The sequence below is a fragment of the Alligator sinensis genome, unplaced genomic scaffold, assembly GCF_000455745.1.
Source record: "Alligator sinensis unplaced genomic scaffold, ASM45574v1 scaffold999_1, whole genome shotgun sequence".
Lineage (NCBI taxonomy): Eukaryota > Metazoa > Chordata > Crocodylia > Alligatoridae > Alligator > Alligator sinensis.
Genome location: NW_005842571.1, coordinates 786816 through 795052, shown reverse-complemented (window position 1 = coordinate 795052; position 8237 = coordinate 786816). Strand labels below are relative to the sequence as shown.

The window sequence follows — 8237 nt, the reverse complement described above, 5'->3', positions numbered from 1 at the left end:
GCGGTTGAGACAGACGCTTGGCTGGGATTTTTTAGTCAAGGATGATTCTGTTTGACCAGGGTGCTGAACTAGATGGCCCTCCAAGGTCCATTCAACTCTGCTTTCTTATGATCCTATTACAGTTTCTGTCCTTTTGAAATATTGCCCTTTAGAAATTATTCCAAATGTGTGTGTGTGAACATCAGTGAGTGGTAATCTATTGGATACAAAAAATCATGGACTTAATGTAGACATTAGATTTACCACACATTACAACCTGCCTGTCATCTGGCACCCCAGGTAACCTGCCTCTAACTGACCACTTGCATTCCTTCACACATTTCCCTCCCTTTCCCCCCTCCCCTCCTATCTCTTACCCGTTGTCTTTCTAACTTCCACTCATTTGCATTTTCACAGACATCTTTGTTGTAAATTTGCTCCTTTTCTACCTTGGAGAGCACATAACACCAGCAGAGTTGCCCTATGCCTGACGAAGGATGTTTGTGCCCAGAAGGTTGCGAATAACATTTTTTCCAACTTTTTAGTTGGTCTAATAAAAGATATCACATCTACCCAAAGAACCTTGCCTGGCAACATCAGTGAAGGTTTTAACAAACCACTTTGCAGTACTGCAAAACCAAGGAAGTTTTAAATCTCTCCTAAGCTGCCCAGATTTGCTGAAACATCTCCTGTAGTGGATCCAGGCAGTATGGGTGCTCATGCCTCTTCTGGGTAACATTCAGTGGAACTTTCAAAACCCCGCTGACACATTGTTCTGTGTTCTTCTGACAGTGCAATTTTCCCTGTCCTTAGATGTCACAGCTCCTTTGCTTCCCCTTCTACACCCCTTGCCACTCAAGTACAGGAACCTTCTTGTGGAACACATGTGGCTTACTAAAACAGCATGATAACTTTGCCAATACCTGAAAAGAAAGGAACTTAACAAAAATGAACCAGGAGGTTTGCAGTGCCCTTTAATTTTTAACAATAAAAATAAAGCTCTCCCCCATTTTCCATACTACAACTGTAAAAACAGAATGAACAGTATAGAAGACAATGCCTTTGCATGACACCACCAGATTGATACACTTTGAATAAAATGCCCTCATTACATTTCAGATCATTACCATCAAGGCCTAGGAGAGCTCCTCCCATCATTATGCCTGGACAAGCAGCAACACTATAGTAAATAACTTCTATGAAGCATCACATTCTGGTCCAAGAGCAGGACAAGCCCCAATGACTTCATTATCTTGTTCCAGGCATGTAGATGGCGTATGATTATGGTAGAAATGGTGTTAAGCTGCGTGCTCCAAGTGATACAGCAAGTACTGGATATGAAACTTCTCAGAGCCATGCCCAAGGAGAACACATGAGCTGATTACAGCAATATCATCTGAGCAGTTGTTCCTGGGATTGTGCAAGTTAAATACTCTTGTTTTATTGGAGACTTGCAAAGAAGCCATTTCCGGCTGACACTGGTTATAGCTGTACCTGTCTAAGAAGATCTTTTATCTTGTATAACAGTTGGACCAGTGGAATAAAACATGAAAAAGTAAGTTAATATCTCCTTGAGCTTACAGAGAGTCAAGAAAGCAACTTCCCATGAATGGGAAGTTAGAGGTTTCCTGGAAGAAAGCTGCTCAGAGGACCCAAGCCCATGTTTCTGGGTAATAAACCATGTGCTAGTAAATTCTTTTCTTAAACTGATTTTTCATTATTAGAATGTGCTGAACCAATTATTATTATTATTATTATAGACTGAACCAATAAGCAAATTCACTTTTGATGCAGGAAATACAGCCACATGCCTGCAGTGACTCAAGCCAAAAGTCGGGGGGAGTGCACTAGAGCGTGCCTGCCAGCCACTGCCAAAGAGGAGGGAAGACAGAAGCCCTCTAAGACTTTTCCCCTCTCCCTGCTGAAGTAGAGGGGACATGGCCAGGCCCCAAGCCATGCTTTGCCTAAGCAAGGGGGTTGGCGGGGGGGAAAGGGTAGTGGCATTAAATTCATAAAAGCTTGAACAAGAATAGTTCTTTCTCTGAAAAACTATAAATGGAAGAACTATAAACACAGCATGGGCTGTGTATTTGCTTCCTCTTCCTGCTGCCCCCTAGGTCTCTGGGATTTGCAGCCCAGAATCAGAGCAAAGGACTCTGCAGGGTTGCTCATCACTTCTTCTTCCTGCTTCCGGGTGCCTCTGGGATTTGTAGTCCACAGTCCCAGCCAGCACTAAGTAAGCCAGCAGGGCAGGGCAGCTCTGTGCTTGGGGGAAGGTAAGTTTAACTTCCCTCCCTGGCCCCAGACCCCAGCTGGGATTTCCTGCGGGGGGGGCAGTAAGCCAGCCCTCACTGCTTCAGCTAGGGAGCAGAGGAGCAAGGCCAACCCTGCTCTCTGGAGCAGACAGCACAGCCCAGCCCAGCCCATGGCTGCAAAGCATGTTGGGGGACTCTGATTTAACTTGAACCAGGAAGGAATCTGGGACAGAAGTTTCATAATCCAGTGTGACCTGAGTTTCATAAACCAGTTTGAGAATGAGTGTGTGTGGGAGGTTTAGATGGGGAGAGGAAGTCTATTGCATATTGTAACAAGGAACCCTATCCCTGTTACCCAAAGGCAGGTCAGCCCATTTAAGACCAGAACTTTCTGGGCACAGCCTGCTGGCAGAGAAGGTGTTAAAAGTTGCTCCTGGCCAGCTAGTCAGGTGACTGGAAGGGGGCAGGCCAGAACTATAAAAACCTGGGGCTTGGCAGCAGTAAAGGGGCAGTGGCCAAAGGGGAAAGAAGAGGTGTGTGGGAGCTCCACAGAGAGGCTTGGCTGCTGGTCCAACAGCTGTGAGAGGGGAACTGCTGCTGATCCTCAGAGAAGCGGCGGCAGCGCCACTGAGAGGAGCATCACAGGCAGTGGGGAAACAGAAGCACCAAGCCACATAGAAAATGTAAGCTGGCCTTGCTGTCTTCTTCAGTTTCTATTTTTTGTTGCAATTAGAACCCACTAACTGACTGGTGCATGTGCACTTTTTGGTTGATTGATAGACCAGTGGTTTGTGGATGAGGCTATAGGGGTGGAGAAGGCCTCATTAGCGCCTTAGGTGCAGTTATAAAAGGCCAAGGTGGCCTGGTGCACCGGATGTGCGGTTTGTGTGTTTTGGGCTGGGCCAGTGGGGGTTGGGGTTAAGGTGCCCCTCCTCACCTTTTACTGGGAAAGTAACTGGCCTGGCATTTCCTGGGGACTCCCGTGCCACCAGGAGCCCCACCAGGCCACCCTTCCCCAGCATGGTGCGGTTTTAGATCATGCCCAGGACCAGGAGCCTCCAAACCATCCCCATCAGCTCCTGCCCTTACCTCCAAGGCGGCAGCTGCTGCTGCAGCTCAGCTAGGCTATGTGTCTGCCTCCCTTAGCCACAGCAAGCTGCAGCCTTTATATGCCTTGTTCAGAATGGCTGCCCTCATCCAGCACCTGGTAGCTGCCTGCCTCTGCCCTTAAAGTGGCAGGCACCCAAAGGTGCCCTGCCACAGGGATGTTTCACCTAATTGCCTGACTATGCTGTAGAGCAGTCTAAAATGGATTGTAATAAAGTATCCATTAAAACAAAAGGGACATCCCTAGCAATCAGTCTTAACTGATAAAGTTGTCTGAAAACACTGTATTATTCTAAGATAAAAATAAGGAAATGCCAATGCATAGTAACTGGAAATGTTTTACTGGTCAACAAATATTCAGGTGTAAAAGCCAAGAATGGGAAGTTAGCATAGCACCTGGGGGTGATATAAAAAGCAATAAAGAGAAACATTTTCCTGGCCAGCGGTAAAAATAGTGTTCAGAAAAATCCCATCTAAAGGAACACAGCAGGTGTCCTGTAACTTGAGACTCCAAAACCTAATGTAGATAAAGCACTAAAAAGAATTCCTTGGGGGGATTAATCCTGCATTAATTGTAAGGAGAGGAGCTAGTGGGCCTGATCGTTTTAAAGTGGTGTTGGTGCAGCCAGGATAGTCCTGGGGATTCGGAGAAACAGGATTTGACTAACTTTATAGTTGGGAGAGTTGTCAGACAAGGTTTTGACCCTGTATGTTGTGCCCAAAAGTGTCTATTATCTCTCCTAACTATAAATCTAATCCAATAAAGATACTACCAAATTAATTATGCCACTCTGATTTTTGAAAAGCCTCTTGCCTCTTTAACAAACACATTATCTCCTGCACATAAATAGGATTTTTCCATGCAAAACTTATATTTGATTTTTAGTGATTAGGGGTGAATTTGTATATGGCCCTTAAATTAGGGATGCAGTCCTGTCCCATTTAATTAGATAAATCACTAATGCATTTCCCATGGGGCTATGCTTTGGCACCACTTAAAAGCTGAATCTTACATGGAAAGATGCAGTTTATTTCTTAAGTAGATTTGCATGTTAAGAGTAAAGAAACAAGAAAGACAAGCACTCCAAAGTCTAATGGGTTTCTTGCAGAATTCAAAGTCTTTGCTTTAACATAAAGCTTTAAATGATTTGGAACCTGGTTGCCTGCGAGATTGCCTACCTCTCTCTTTCGATATGCTGAAGAGAGGCACCTGACCTGAATTACCAGCAATATAAAAAAGGTAGGTACTGTTGACAATATTTTGTGGGGATAGCCAGGGGGGATGGTCTCTTTGGTTTCCCAGAGCCCAGGTATACCATGAAGCCCAACTTTTAAACATCTCTGTGTAGAGTCTGTTGAGCTGAGCAATTATTTTGTAATTTTTAATTTATGGGATAGGCACCCAAAGCCCTGAATGGATGCATCTTTAAAAACCATTTAAAATAATAATACTGTTATGTTATTTTTAATTCATTGCTCTCACTTGGGTTTCCTGGCTCCCCAGCCAATGCTGTATTCACTGAACTCTCCATCTCAGTAGTAACACTGAAATTATGGCTCAGGAGTACCATCAAGGATTATTGATATGGAGACTGAGGAGTCTCCAAAAAAGACACTATAGACAAAGTCCACTGTTAGTACAGAATGGTATTAATACCATGTATCTGCCACCTTTCATATGCTACTTGCTCTCTTAAGGTATAACTTGTGTGTATCTTCCTAATATTAATTTAGTCCCTAGTAAATGGTACTGTGCGGGCCGCCTCCCGATCCCGTCCATGTCGCCATGTGCGAGCCAGGAGCAATATGCAGACCCATCTTTGCGCATGCGAGCTGTGGCCAGCAGCCCGGGCACGCGGGGTCAGAAGAGACTGTGCGGTGGCAAGGCACGCACGGGCTAGAATTAGTCACAGATGCGTAGTGGTTGATTCGAAGATTATTTACTTACACCCAAGATGGTCGCAGTGTAGGCTGGACAGTTTCCAAGTTCAGCTCCGCTTAAATCCTCGTTGGAGGACTACGACAAACTCGGTTCTTGGGCCCCGGAGTTGTTAAGGCTCCGCGGGTTCTGCAATTTCTTTCCCACGGAGTTGTCGAAGCTCCGTGGGTTTGGTTTGGCTCTCTGGCCCCAGAGTTGTTAAGGCTCCGTGGGTTCGGATCTTGAGTATATAGGATAGGGATACGTCTAGGATCGCGCTCGGCGACGGGGAGAGGCCAGAGGCTGTTTAAACCTCTGTTGCCTTCTTAAGAAATGCGTTGGGTTCGTAAGGATCCGCAGCGCTTGGAGATCTTCACACTCTCCCTCGGACTCCAATTGCTTTCTCTCCAACTTGGGCGGAAACCACCCAAGCTCTTTATACGGCTAGCAAGCCAATTGCTAGCCGCCATGTGTGCATAATTTAACACAAGCCAATAATGGGGCTCGAATTAAAATACAAATGGCAGGAACTCCTTTGCACCGTGCATTTCTGAGATGCAAAAGAAATGCACCATGCAAAGAAAGCTACAAATGACGGGAAAATTCTCCGTTGCACCGGAGTTCTTCTTTGCACCAGAAAACTCCACTGTGCAAAAAAGCTGCAATTTGGCGGGAAAATAATTTAGCAGTGCCGAAGCGCACACACAACAAAAATCACAACTATGGGTTGTGACAGGTACATAATCCTGATCTGTGGTTGGTCTACTACAAATAAAGTAGCAGATGAGTACATGGGTATAGTAGCCACATTGATCTAAGGACATAGGCAGACAAGTTTCTTTAGGTAAATCTGATATCTTTTTATTAGACCAACTCAAATAGTTGGAAAAATTCTTCTTTGCAAGCTTTTGGATATAAATACACTTCTTCAGGCTGAGGAAGCACCTGCAAATGAGTACATGGAATACAACTTCAACAAAAGTAGAAGAAATATTTCAGTATTTTTGTTACGTCTGGTATGGACAACAGCTTCTTAATTTTTATTTTTTTTAAAGACTATTTCTATCAAGTATGTCTAAAAGGTATTTCCAGTATTACTGTGAATTGGCACTTGTCCTAATGTATTTTACAGATGCAGTCCTCGTACTATAGAGTTCATATTCATCTCCTTTAAGGTGTTTGGCTATATTAACAAAATAAAACACCACCAGTAACAAAGAAAAGGGGTTCATCCCTTGGGTCTGCTCAGTCTCACACCTCATCTACTTACAGCAGGCCACTCCCACCTCTCTCCTGTGCCAGTAATACCTCTATCAGCAAATCAACAGAAGTAATTTAACTCTTTCTCAGCAGGATCTATACGTGTTGAAATCCCTGTCAGCCTGTTACACACTGATATCAACTGAGATTGCAATTTGGTATAGACCTAACAAAAATATAATGAAAAAGATATTTAACTCAATTGTTTTCTGTATCAGTAAGGTTGTTTCTTTCAATGTTTTATGAAGCTTGACAGTGTTTTGCAATTGTACTTTGACCTGATGAAAGCTTTGAATGGAAACTAATGCAGGAGGTGCTGTTTATCCTGGCAGTGAATCAATAGGCTATGTCTACTGTTTTTATCATTCTGCAGAGAAAAAGTTCTGAATTTTACTCTCCAGTGAAACATTCATTCTCTGGCATCAGTAATCACTACCTAGGTTTCTGTATGATTTTATAAGTGTTTGTGAACACTATGGTCTGTGAAAAACCAGCTAATGGAATGATCACACTTTCCATGCATATACAGCGATGCCTAGTGTACAGGTCTGTTTAAGAGACTTCAGCCTATGATGTAATTACTTTGGGAAATGCTTAAAAAGTGTCTTTAAAAAATACTGAAATTTCTGACTCTTAATCATAGTATTGTTATGATATGTGCGTATAATATGCAGCAATATAATGTATTTTTTTAAAGGCCAGTATTGCACGTCAGTGGCAATAAGGTCCAGCAGCCTGTACACTAGACCAGAAGGCAGAAGTGTGGGTTTCTGTTTCCAGCTCTGCTTCTGAGCTGCTGTGTGACCTTGCAGACAGTTGCAGCCTGTCGTGCATCTCTCCCTGCTCCTGTATCTTTTAGATTGTAACTGTTTGTTTTTCCTGTGTGTATAGTTTGTTTGTGTTGTGGTGTTTTGTTTTGTTTTTTTAGTACCTGGCACAGTGAAGCCCTGGTTAGGGGCTAGTCAGGATTTAAAAATCTTCTGATATTTATTTTTTTTTAAATAATTTTTCATGAGAAAATGTTGATCATTTGCAGGGACATCTGTACCACTTTTGACCAAAGAGTTGTTTCAAAACTTGGGGGGGTACACACACACACACACACACACCCCCATAGCCATGGTGATGGTCAAATTTACAGAAACCAAAGATGGAGAAATAAATAAATTGAAGTTTCCTACAATTTGCCTTTCATTAGCTCCCACTGATGTGGAAGGGCCGGTGCAAGATTGAAAACACTTTGGTTTGACTCAATGAAGTTTTTATTTTGTGTGATCAGACTGAGAACAGCAAGATCTTGTGATGTCTCATGTTTTTGCTAAAAATCAAGATTTCATGTGAATATTAGTTTTATTTTGTATAAATAAAAAACCCCAAAAACTAGTCCTCATGCTTGTGGAGAAAAATGCATAAATATTAAGCAACTGCTAAGAGCTGAGAGAACAGAAGGGAAAGAATAAAACAACCCATGGATCATTTCCATCCATAATCATATACCTGTTGTTAACTACTTGATTTGTTTGCTTGCTGCATCATAGTTCAGGTACATTTAGATAATACATACCCGCATTAGGTAAAGTACAACCAGCTGCAATAGAGACTTTGCTCCCACTTTGCCTTTTAAGCTCTTTCCTGCTCTTTAGTTCCTCAATTCCATGGGTTAGCCTATAGAAACCCAAGAACTAAAATGGTATGCTCTCCACAGGTCTGTACATGGC

General features: G+C 43.1%; 1 protein-coding gene across 1 annotated transcript in view; it reads left to right on the top strand.

The window, feature by feature from the left end:
* The first annotated feature begins 2801 nt into the window (after positions 1–2801).
* LYN (LYN proto-oncogene, Src family tyrosine kinase) overlaps positions 2802–8237 on the top strand; it is a 125929-nt gene continuing 120493 nt past the window's right edge. The window contains exons 1-2 of the mRNA XM_006032430.3: positions 2802–2917; positions 4451–4581. The gene's annotated coding sequence lies outside the window, so the exon portion shown is untranslated. The remainder of the gene's footprint in view (positions 2918–4450; positions 4582–8237) is intronic.